Raw genomic sequence first — 13,067 nt, 5'->3', positions numbered from 1 at the left:
GATATTGTGTTTAGTTATCAGCAGCTCAGAATAACAACCAATATGGTTCAATCCACATACTTCATCATCCATGGCTTTCAGGTTAGCAAGGGAGAACTATTGTTGATCAAAAGTGATCTGTGACTGAACAAAAAAGATAGCAAAGATGCCAAGACTCATGAAGCATTGAAGGAATATTCTAACCACATCAGTGGTTTGAAGCACAAGATTTACTGCTGTTTGTTCTAAGTGAAGAAGAGCCCAATCATGGCATGTTCCTGTAGGTTTTCTTTCCCTGTAGTGAGGATTGACTTATGTCAATTTATTCACACTCCTATTAGGAACTCATTAAAACAATTGCATAAACTTGTAAGACAGGGAATTGATAGCAGGGTACAGTCTGTGGCCAGGTATCAGGACAAATATCTGATCCCCGAAGGGATCATATGCCTCAGGTTGACACTGGGACACTGTCCTCTAAACAGCCAACAAGTACTGGAGTCAGGTTTACTCATGTACAGTATTTGCTTATTCACTGTATTGTTGATGTATGCTGCATACTAACTCACATGAAAACAATACTACCCATACATTGCATCCAGGATTTGGACAGTTTTTTGTAATTTAATATCCCATGTCCCCTTTCAGGCAATCTTAAGCAATTAAAGCATTTATTACCAAACTAATAAGGTTTTCTAAGTCATTTTGTTATATTTGGGTTGAAGGTCACCTCCTAATTACTGACTAAAATCACAGCCTAATACTAATGCTTGTTAATCCGTGTGCAAATAGATGCATCTCAGGCTAAATATAGTTCCAAGCAAAAACAGCCAAAAGATACTCAAACCCTGATGCATTATTCTTCTTTATTCAAAGTCACCATCATTTGTGAGGCATACTCTCAACTGCTTTCAAGAGGGAAGAAGATCAAACTCCAAATATTAAGCATACACATTGCAAAAACAGTCTTTATTTTTAGAAATTTTAAAAATAGTAACAGAAGAAACAGAAATCATACAACTAGGCATCTGCTAAGAAAATGCAGATTCGATATAGTGGTGATATTTATCCCTCAGCACTGCAACATTTTTTAAAGGTTATTATTTATGTAAAAGACAAATTTACAGAGAGAGAAGGAGAGACAGAAAAGGAGATCTTCCTTCTTCTGGTACAGCCAGAGGCTTAGCTTACTTCACCATGGTGTCAGCCCCTGAACTGCATCATTAAAATGACTAGGGTGTGCTCGCTTCGGCAGCACATACACTAAAATTGGAATGATACAGAGAAGATTAGCATGGCCCCTGCACAAGGATGACATGCAAATTCATGAGACCTTCCATATTTTTTGACAATCTTTAACATTGTTGGGAGACACTCCAGCGGCAGCATGATAGACTCACGCAAGACACCCATTGTGAGTCTGGAAGGGAGAGCAAAGGGGAGGGGAGGAAACTTGGGGGAGGGTGAAGAGAAACCCCAGCACCAACTAAACTGTATCAAAAATTAAAAAAAAATGACTAAGGTATGGCCCAACCTTGTGATGTGGTAAATTAAGTGGACATTTGCAATGTTAGCATCCCATGTCTGAGTGCTGGTTTGTGTCCCAAGTGCTCTGCTTTTGATCCAGTTTCTTGCTTTTTTGCCTGGGAAGACAGCAGATGATGATCCAAGTGCTTGGGCTACTACTACCCGTGTTCCTGTCTCCTGATTTTGGCCTGGTTCACGCATGGCTCTTGTAGGCATTTGAGAAGAGAACCAACAGGTAAAGGAACTCCCTACCTGTCTCACACTATCTCTGTATTACTCCACCTTTCAAATAAAAAAAATCTTGAAAAATTAGTAGGGCATTTTTTTTTAAAGATTTATCTATTTTCTATTGGAAAGTCAGATTTACAGAGAAAGGGAGATACAGAGAGAAAGATCTTCCATCTGCTGGTTCACTCTCCGAGTGTCCACAATGACCCAAATGAGCCAATCTGTCAGGAGCAGGAGCTTCTTTCAGGACTACCATGCAGATGGCAGAGTCCCAAAGCCTTGGGAATGTCCTGCCAGGCCACAGGCAGAAAGCTGGATGGGAAGTGGATCCTCCAGGATACAAAATGGTGCCGATATGGGTATTTTTGAGTACAGATTATTCATTTCTTGAAGTTCAAAAAATTTCCCAAATAATTCAGTGCCAACAATACATTTGATTTTTGAATGAACATTCAGAGAATTGTTTAGAATACACATGTCCGAAAGAAGTCTTATCTTGTTTACATATGTCTTCCTTACAGACAAAAAATTATAATAAAATTTATAGGTAAATTTGAAAGGTCTAGGCATAGTGTCATATTGAAAAAGAAATAATTGTCAGAAAAGAGATCACAATTCACAAAATTTCTATTTAATGACACCAGCTTCAGAGTGCAAAGATAGCATCCAGTCTGTATCACATGGACTCATAATTGGGTCCTAATGAGAGGGAATTGTGAGTAAGTTAAAGAAAAGCAAAGTAAAGTTTGAAGGATCTTTTTTGGGGATGGAGTAATTTTTTTTTTATTTTTTAACATAGGAGCAAAGAAAGTAATATATTCATGCAACTATTTCCTATGCTAACTACAGAAGAGAATTTTGGTGTTTTTGTCTTTTTCCAGAAATAGTCCTTTTAATTTTTACTTTATTAATCTTCAGAGAACAGATTTTATATATTCCAAAGGTACAGTTCAAAGAAGATAGTCTCACTTTCCTTATTTCTCTGCTTCCCCTATGGTATCCCTCTGGGAGGGAGTAATTCCCTAGAAACACTGCTTCATATAAGAGGATGAAACACACGAGTACTAGAAGGTATGAAAAAGTGGAAGGAAAATCAAATGTAAACTCCTGGGCTCAGTCTCTGGTAGAATAATCTGTAACTCAAAGAAAGGAAAATCTCAGGGAAACCTCATGGAGTGTTGGTATTGTAGGTGATAACAAAGACAGAAACTCTCTTGGATGGCATCGGTGACTTCACCTTGCAATTGCTGGGCCTTTAATGGACAGTCATGATGGAGGCTGAGTAGCAATAGCATGCTTTTAAACAGAAGCTGAAGAAGGTACTTTCAGGGAGAAATAACACAGAAAGAGAGGATTGTTGTATCTTTATGTACCAACTTGAGTGGAGTAAAAGATGTCCAGATCGCTGGTAATACGTATTTTGTGAGGATAGTTCTAGAACCTATTAGCATTGGAGTCAGTAGACTGAGTAAAGAAGATGCCTTTACCAATGAAAGTAAGCATCACTGAGGGTCCAAATAGAAGAAAAGGGCAGAGAAAGCTGAAACTGCTCTTTTCTTGAGTTGGAAAGCCGTCGCTGAACTCAGACCTTGGACTCCTGGTTCTTGGACTTATGGACTTCGGCGATCGTATCAGCAGCCTCCTCTTTTGCAGGCCTTTGGACTCAGAGGAAAGTGGGTTCCCGTGTCCCCAGTCCCTCCATAGCACTGCTGTGGGACCTCTGCCAAAGGTTTAAATACACCTTCTTGGTTTTGTTTCTCTGGAGAAGCCTAATACATGGGGAAATGCTGGATTCAGTTTAGAATCAAGAGTTCCTCTTAGACACCCACAGGTTGCTTACCAAAATTGTTTGCATTGTTGGAGGTGTGTTGTACTGGGGAGAAGGTGGATGGAAAATGTGACTTTGATATAAAGCTAGGTTTATTTCACTTCTGAGTGGCTTCAGGGCTTTCAATAAACATTTCATTGCAGATTTCACCATATTGTATCAGACTTATCTAATAAAGAAAACCAAGACTCCATTTGTAAAAGTGTAAGAAGGTCATGTTGCACTTTGTAAATGAGCTTCCATTTTAATAGCTCATGTTAAATAATTCCATATTATCAGTGCTCTATATTTTTAAAAAATCATAGACTATAATAGTCATTAAATACAGAAGACAATTTAATCCTGAGAATTGTAGAAATATATTATTTTCCTATTTCTCTTAATATTATTAATCAAACAAATTAAGTTTTCACTGAAGTGGCTCCAAATGGAGAGTGGAAATTTATCGCACCTGCTAGTGTTAGAAATTATAGAATTAAAAAATCTCTTGGTAACTGTATTTCCAAAATCAAACATCTAGATGTTTATGTCATAAAGACCAACTATCCAAATAGTTTACTGCTATTTACAATTTTAATAGCTATTTTGTTAAGTGATTAAATAACTTGAAAAATGACACTGTTACCCTCCTCTTCTAAAATAAGATGGAACATTGTTAATTCACATTTGATAATACTGGCATGACTTTCAGGCTTAGCCTGAGTTCCCTTCTCCATTTCTATTTGGCATTCACAATGACTTGAAAACAAGTTGGTCATAAAAATCAAAGAAACACAAAAGACTTAATGTGTTGATTATAGGTGTTTCTCTTAAATTATATTTAAAAGAAGAAACTTGGTAAAATGTCAATGAAAATAGCTCATTACTTTTGTAGCAGATCCCTAAGATGCTGGCTGGCTTTAACTGACTTTTCTGTCCCTGGCATTACTGATCATTTGTATGTTGCATGGAACAACACGTAGCCACAAAAAACAAAAACTTAATATATTCTTGGTACTTGTAATTTTTCAGGCTAAAGGAGTATTACTACTATATAATTCTTTGGCCCTCAATTGAATGAATACAGTGAGAAACAATCATTGTATTTTAGTTAATCTGAAAAAAAAGTGTTTGTCTCTCACTGATTAACACACTCATTCAAAAAGCACCTGTCTTTGTGGGATTTTTTTTTTTGGTTGTTGTTGTTAAATAAGCATTATGAAGTATAAGTTCTAATTTCATGTGAACACTAAACATTCCAAAAATTGTATTGATTAAATGTGACCGTGAACTGATAGTTATATTTAAAATTTATATCTAAAAATTGTACATAATGTACAAAAATTATACATAAAATTGATATTCAAAATTTGGGATGCTTGTCTAGTCAAAGGAAATATGTTGGAAGGATATGTGTTCAGAATTTTTGGGTTACACAACACAGGATCCAAATATGTTATTTTAATTTTAACTCAGATTTTCTTTTTGTTTGTTTGTTTGTTTTTGCTAAAATGCCTATTTGTTGACCTTCATTTCTTGCTGTGTATGATCTATGCATTTGGTCCTTGCCTAGGAGGCCTCTGAGAATTGTAGAAATGCAGGGTTATAGAAGTGGAGCCTGAAAGGTTTCTTCTTTCTTCTGATTTAGACAATAGAAGCCTATGTCTTTGAAATACTCATGTTTACAGGCAAGTGGCTCAGTGATTATGATGTCTTCATCCTACATTAGAATGTATGGGTTCAGTTTCCAGGTTGAACTTCTGACTTTAGCTTCCTGATAACTCAGATCCCGGGAGGCAGTGGGTAATTATTTAAATAAGTGGGGAAACCTGAATTGGGTTCCAGGATTCTGTTTGGCTTCAGGCTGATCCTGGCTTTGGCCTCTCAAATAGACAAATAAATTGTTTTTAAAAATCCAGCTTACTGAAGAACTGTGCACCTTATGTCCATCCAGCCTTTCTCTCAGACTAGGGTATTCTGACTTAGTCTACAAAGGCTACTTTAGCTTTGATATTAGAGGGAACTTTCGTTGAGATGACAGCTTTGACTTGGAAAGTCTGTGTAAGATAGGAAGTGGCCACTGAAAAACAGGTATAGTGCAATCCGTATTGGAAATTTCCTCATTGTATAGGACTCTAAAGTTTGCATATGTTGACAAACTGAATTTAATTCTGGATAATTTAGGTATTTGGATATGTTACAAAAATTTATGGTTGGCAAAGTCATTCCAGAGGGGACAAACATTTAGTGCAGCAGCTAAAATGCCATTTGAGATGCCCAAACCCTGTATTAGAGCATCTGATTCAAGTCCTAGCTACTCTAGTTTGGATCCAGCTTCCTGCTAGTCTGCATGCTTGGAGGTAGAAGATGATGACTTAAAGATCTGTGTCCTTACCACCCACCATGGAGATACAGGTTGTTGGCTTTGGCCTGGTCCACTCCTGGCTCTTATAGGTATTTAAAGACTGAACCAGAATGTGGAAACTTCTCTCACTGTCTCTCCCTGCCTTTCAAAGTGAAAATAAATAAATACATTTTCTATGTCTAGGCAGATGGCAATTCTGTTCACGATGCATAAATACTTTTAAAAAGTCCCAGATAAAAATGGAAGACTTTAGAGTTGTTGGAATGTGGAAACACTTTTCAAAACATATGGGTATGGGTGGGTATTTCCCTGTATGGGTGCATCTCATTAAACACACACTTGAATGCTGACTCCAACAAGAGAAAAGTTTTTCAGTGATGTGGCTGTGTTTGTCCAAGAACAGCTTATGATCTTGTGTGGGTCCTATTCAGGGCCCTATTTCAGATGTGCTGGTTGGCTCCATTAGGCCAATTCAGATACCTAACGGACAAAATTCACAGACACTCTGTCTTGAAGCAAATTGACAATCTGGAAGTGTCTTCAGAGAGCTTATTGTGAGGCTGAATTTTGGTAATTGACACCAATAACATAACAGCATTAAATCACGCATATTTTTATGGCAGATAAGCTTAGTCTGCTTGTAAATATGTTCAAGAATATCATGTAGGTGGCAGAAGAATTATGCTATAACTTTTACAGCTAATAGATCTTGATTTAAGCAGAGGACCTCTACAATTTAATTAGGCATATGCAAGCAGAGATTGTTCTGAGGGCAAAAATACGCCAATTTTCACAACTGCTTTGTGGAAAGATATCAGATTGAAATGTAGTCTTCTGTTACTTTGTCAGTAGAAAGGTTTTCTGATAGAAAAGCAAGTATATAACCTAAAAAAATAAATGAAAATAAAGACCGGCTGGCAGAGAGCATTCCTGGCGCTCCCAGGGTAGGAGGACAAAAGGGCCCAATCCTGAACCTTGTGCGTGTTCTTTAGCTGCTGCAAGTGAATGCCTCTCCCTTTTCCTCCTGTCCTCCTCCTTCCTGAATCATGGAGTGTCGGTCAAGAATCTGTGCTGCATTCAGTCATATGCAAAAAGGAGATATGGTGGGTGCTCTGTCATCAGAGATTTTTCAGTGAAAACTCCCTCACTTGTTCCAAACAATGTCCCCTCTCTGGTCTCAACACAAAGTCTGACTGCACAAGCATTATCTCCCTCTTTCCTCAATTTACAGCTTGCATATTCTAAGTTGTAATAAGGTCTTGCCTTGAGTACAAATGCCTCAATACCTAAAATTTTTGCTTGTTAAATTTTCAAGACCACAAAGACTTCTGCCATTTTGTTTTCCAAGAGCTCTAACTGGAGTCATTTTTCCCCATGGTTTCACTCTCAACAAAAAGACTCTGATATAGCACAAAATTATTATCTCAGGAAAACAAAAAAATCAGCTTTGAATATCCCTTTTATCCTTCTAGCAAATTTTCTTCTTTTGTAAGTATGGAATTAGTAGGCATTGTGGAGAATGATGTTTAAGGCACAGTCTCTCTTCTTATAGACATTGATCTAGTGCAGAAGATGGTATGTCAATAATTGAAGCATGTGTTATGTAAGGGATATCCTAAGGAAAAATACGTATATGCACCAAAAGGTGATTATTTAACTCCAGTCTCCCTTCCACATGCCCCCACAGCAGTCCCAGTTTCAGAGCAGAATGTTGTTTACTCTCCATTTCTTAAGAACCGTGCATCTCATAACAAAGTAACATTTGTGAACAAAAATTGTTTTAGAAATGAAACCTCTGGGTCCAGCACAGTAGCCTAGTGACTAAAGTCCTCACCTTGCACATGCTGGGATCCCATATGAACACTGGTTTGTATCTTGGCTGCTCCACTTCCCATCAGGCTCCCTGCTTACAGCTTGGGAAAGCAGTGGAGGACGGCCCAAACCCTTGGGACCCTGCACCTGCATGGGAGACCTGGAAGAAGCTCCTGGATCCTGGATTCAGACAGCTCAGCCCCAGCTGTTGTGGCCACTTGGGAAGTGAACCAGCAGATGGAAAGTCTTTATCTTCTTCTCTCTTTCTTGTTGTGTATCTGACTTTCCAATAAAATAAATAGATAAAATATTTTTAAAAAAAGAAAGAAGACAGTTAAAATATAGCCAAAAATAACAAAATTATCTTAAAAAGCAAAAAAAAAAAAAAAAGAAAAGTGCAACCTCTGTTTTTTGACTGCTAAGGGATGTGCAAATGAAGGTTGAACGTCAAGAAAGCAAAAACAAAGTTATGATAGGATGTTTCGTTTGGTTGTTTATGGCTACTATTTGATGAATGCTGAAGATGTTCTTTCACTGTCCATATGTCCTCCAAATAACTTGCTTCCTGCTGAGATGGTGACATTGGTGTTTCACTCCAAATGTCAACAAGCATCATAAATAATGAATTGGGAACTGAGAGTTCATACTGCCCAATTAGATCATCCTTTCATCTGGTCAAAAGCCATTCCAGGTACTTATGTGCACTTCTCTTTCTGCTATTTTAAACGTCTTTCTGGTGACTTCGAAAAAAAAAAAAATAGATACGGTAGTTGTTCTCTTTGTGAAAGATTTTAGATGTAGCTCTATATTACTACACAAATGTGATAATGATGTAAGAAAAATGCAATGGTTTTTCTTTTTCAAGGCTCTAGAAACTGTTACTTCTATACTAGATGTCCTTGACAAGGGTTCATGTACACTGTGACTTCATCTGAAAGACAGTACTGAAGGGACTGGAAGTCGGGTCCCTGATTTGTTCTTGCTGTTAGGAGTTGGCTGAATGGATCTCGACCAGACTGGGATCTCGACTTCTTAGCCTTGAGAGTATGGGCTTGGACCAGACAATCTCTAATGTTTGTTTCTTCTCTAATATTCAATGAATTAGAGTAGCTCTGTGAAAGTCTCTGTGTAAGGCTTAATATGCAGGTAAATCTTGCTTCCATTAAAATGAGAAACTAAACATTTTGTTAGAGTACGAATGGTTTTGATCTTACTGCAACTTCGATGGAATCCGCCATCTCCAAGATCTGCAAACAGACCTTTTGCCTTTTGGGGAATAACAGAGATTTATCAGCAACAACTGAGGGAGTTTTGACTCAATGCAGGAAAGGACTAGTACTTTATACAGAAAGTTTCTTTTTCTTGTTATACTGTTAGACCAAAGGAAAGGGGGAAAAAAAAGAGTTGCTTGAGTTTACTTCCAGTTAAAATTATCGTGTAAGTTCAGGAATTTGGAAAGGAGTTTTTGTGTTCAATATCAGTCTGTTATGACTCACAGTTTCCTTTATATGAAATTAGTCCAGTGACTATGTTCTGAAGATCAACAAAGGCAGTGATAATTATCTTTTATTTCAGTGATGTACTGATATTTAACAGGTTGTGCCACACTTCTGTGGCTTAACACAACAATCATATTACTGCTCATAACCATATGGGTAAGAAATGTAGTCACAGTTTAGAGCTGTTTGGTTATCTTTGCTCTGCATGGTGTTGGCTAGAGATAGAGTGACTCGGGTCTCATCCATGTGACCTCTCCCGCAGTGGATTAATGTCTTGTGTCTTCTCCTCATTGCATGGCATTTCTCTGCATCCGGATAGGCAGTCGACTCCAAGGGCAAAAGTATTCATAGGCTTGCATATGGAAGCTGTGGAAAAATAGTGTCTATTGCATTCTATTGGTAAGAAAAAAATTACCAACCCAGCTATATTCAAGAGGCAGGGGGAAAGAGTACACATTTTTTTTTAATTTTTATTTTTTAGAAGATGTATTATTTATTTATCTATTTATCTGTCTATCCTTTTTTATTTATTTAACAGAGAGAGAGACACCATTTCCATTCATTTGTTCACTGCTCAAATGCCTATGATGGCCTGGACAGATCTAGCCTGAATCTAGAGTCAGGAGTTTCACCTGTCTCCCACGTGGACAAAAGGGTCCAAGCACTTGGACCATCTTCTGCTGCTTTCCCAGGCATACTGGCAGGGAGCTGCATTGGATGTGGAGCAGCTAGGTTGTGAACCAGTGCTCATATGAAATGCCAAAATTGTAGGTGGTTAACATCTTATTAACATCTGTTGTGTTAATAAGAAGAGCAGCCAAGTTGCTTTATAATTGGCATGAACCCAGGAAAGCTTGATTCATTGAGTACCATTTGAAATCATCACCAACACTGCATCAAGGCTGTCATGGAGTAAGCACTTGATGAATGTAATACATTATATGTTTAAATTTTATTTAGCAGTCAACCTTCCTAAAGAGGCAGCCCATATTGACTCTGATTTGAGGAAACCGAGAAGACATGTTGTGTTACTTGTCCAACTTTACATGAATATTGATAAAAGCTAAACTGAGACATAACTTGAACATATTTTTTTCTGACTACAATTTCTGCATTCATTCTGACACAATTTATTGTTGGTATATTAAAAATAAATTGACATAGGGAATGTGATCACTAGATGCCTTGGCCAAGAGTCTTACATGGCTTTGTTATTTTTAAAAACTGCAATTTTTGTTTCTGAGCCAATTGTTGGCTAAAAGAATATTTTCCTGACTATATTTCTTAGATGCCTTTTTTGAAAATTTAATTATATTGGGGCAACTTTACAACTGACTTCTAGACATATATTTATTCACAAAAAAATTCTTGGAAATGTGTCCAAATTTTGACATAGCTTCAGCTTCCTAGTCTACAGAGAAAGAATTAAAATTTTTTGGAGCTGAGTCAGCCAGGATCTGAAATATATGCCTACCATGGTCTCTGAACTCAATTTTTACTGTTTCTTCCCTTAAAGTTGATGTGAAAGTAATGATTGCTTTTAGCAAGACTATAGAATGAAGAACAAAGAAAAAATATATCAGTAGCGTTAAAAAAGTATAGAATATTCATTGTAATATGAGCCATTTTATCATATTTATATAAGACTTAACATCAGTATGTGAAAGTCTTTATGTAAACTTGTCATAGAAAGAGTTTTATTCTTTGCATTATAGTTGTTATTATTGTCATTGTTTTGATTGACTCCCTTGTTGAACTCTGAATTCTATTTGAACCTGAAACAATAATCAAAACTGTGGGCTATTTGATAATCCCCATGAATATGACTGAAAAGTTTTCTTGAAAGCCCTGCAGCCTGAGCCCATTGAATTTAGAATAGTTCTCATACCAGTAGAAAGAAGCAGATGTCCCAAACCAAACACACTTGGTTTAATATACTTTCACGTTGGCTTTAATGGACAGATGTTTTGACTATGACATGGCAAGACAAGGATTTGAAATGGTGGATTGGAAAGATTTTGTTCATAAAAGTAATTGCTCTTACATTACAAAGTGCAGGATTTACATGTGGAAAATGTCAGTCTGTTGCAGGATCTCATGATGGATCATGTTACCACAAGCTGTGGAGTTTATTGGAAATAAGCAACTTACTTCTGAGGGGCTCATTTAATAGGCATCACACACAGAGTGGCAGGGAACAGGAGCTTCTAATCTAGTGTTGTTCTAGTTATACCATTCATTATATGTTTTTGAGATTATCTGTGACGTTTTCTTCCTACCAAAATTTGATTTCTGACTACAATTTATGAGCTAATAACAATTCCCACATGCCAGATATTATTCAAAGAATTTTACAAATATAATCTATTTTATACTCACGAGTACTCCTAAGAACAGGTGAGGAAAGTGATCTACAGAAAAGTTGCATAATTCACCCCAGATCAATTGCTGGTAAATGATAAAGGTAGAAAATCCCAACTTAGTGCCACAGTCTGTGCTGTTGATTATCAGACTTTTTTATTATGCCATAAGAAGTAGAAGTTGAAGTTAATTATTTGTGTGATTCAGGAATTTCTTTTATAAATAAAGATTTGTGTTATTTTTATTGGAAAGACACATCAGATTTACAAAGAGGAAAGACAGAGAGAAAAGATCTTCCATCTTTTGGTTCACTCCCCAAATGGCTGCAATAGCCAGAGCAGAGCCGATCTAAGGCCAGGAGCCAGGAGCTTCTTCCCAGGTCTTCCACGTTGGTGCAGGGTCCCCAGGTATTGGGCCATCCTCGACTACTTTCCAAGGCCACAAGCAGTGAGCTGGATGGGAAATGGAGCAGCCAGGACACAAACCAGCTTCCATAGGGGATCCCAGGCATGTGCAAGGTGATGATTTGGTCATTCAGCCGTCGTGTTGGGTCTAATTTCTTAAATGAGATGGATTTTGCTAAGTGATTCTGCTGCTCTAGGACCTTAAATGGTTCCCCCTAACTTTTCTAGAAATCAGCTCATTTGCAACCTTCTATTCAAATTTAGAAGTCAAAAAAACTCTTCTGACCTACGAAATCATCACAAAATCCTTGCTGATAAAGATCAGGGCAGGTAATTTATTTTCTTTTGTGCCGCTGACTGCCTGTATGAGCGCCCCCCCCCCAAAGAGTTTATTGTAAGGATTAAATGAAATAATGCATGTGAAAATGCATTGTGTGTAGTGTGTTCTCAATAAACACTTGCTAAATTAAAAAAAGCAAATTTGCATTCTGATGTCTTAAGATAAATTGCTTTTGAATTATGCGTTGACTGTTTTTATACAATACTTTCACATATATATCTTATAGATAAAAGAATGTAAGTGATTGTCTTGGGCTTCTTCAATAATTATGCTGTCTTCCATTTGATTTGTCCAACTCTTTTTAGTCTTTCACCTACTTTGAAGAATATTACTATTCAAAGGTAGAACCCTGGGTAGAAATAAACTTGTGTGATAAAACCCAGATGCATAGCACAAGATGCACTTCCTGTAGATTCACGCAGGGATCAAATGTTTTGGGAATTCCTTCCCTGCAGCTCCACACATTTTGTCCATTTGTACACAGATGGAGAGTGGCTGATGTGTATACTTGTGGCAAGAGAATGAGTAAAGATTAACTAGGTCATCAGCCTCCTGTAAGCACAACTGCAAGCATTAAGCAGTGGCAGTCAATGTAATGAAGTAATAGTGTTTTGTTTTCCAAAACAATCTTTAAAATGAAAGAGGGGTTGGGAGGATCCAGAATATCAAAATGACTAGGGGATTTTTTTTAAAGCACATATGTCTCCTCCCATAGAGGCTGGAACATGAATGTTTTCTAACACTT

The 13,067-nt window shown here is 37.3% G+C and overlaps 1 non-coding gene across 1 annotated transcript; it reads left to right on the top strand.

Annotated features, from left to right (window-relative positions):
• Positions 1-1,218: 1,218 nt before the first annotated feature.
• LOC118760688 (U6 spliceosomal RNA) lies at positions 1,219-1,325 on the top strand. Its single transcript, XR_004996925.2, has one exon. It is a non-coding gene; the product is annotated as a U6 spliceosomal RNA (small nuclear RNA).
• Positions 1,326-13,067: the final 11,742 nt, after the last annotated feature.

The sequence above is a fragment of the Ochotona princeps genome, chromosome 8 (assembly GCF_030435755.1).
Source record: "Ochotona princeps isolate mOchPri1 chromosome 8, mOchPri1.hap1, whole genome shotgun sequence".
Classification (NCBI taxonomy): domain Eukaryota; kingdom Metazoa; phylum Chordata; class Mammalia; order Lagomorpha; family Ochotonidae; genus Ochotona; species Ochotona princeps.
This window is presented reverse-complemented; position numbering and strand designations above follow the sequence as displayed.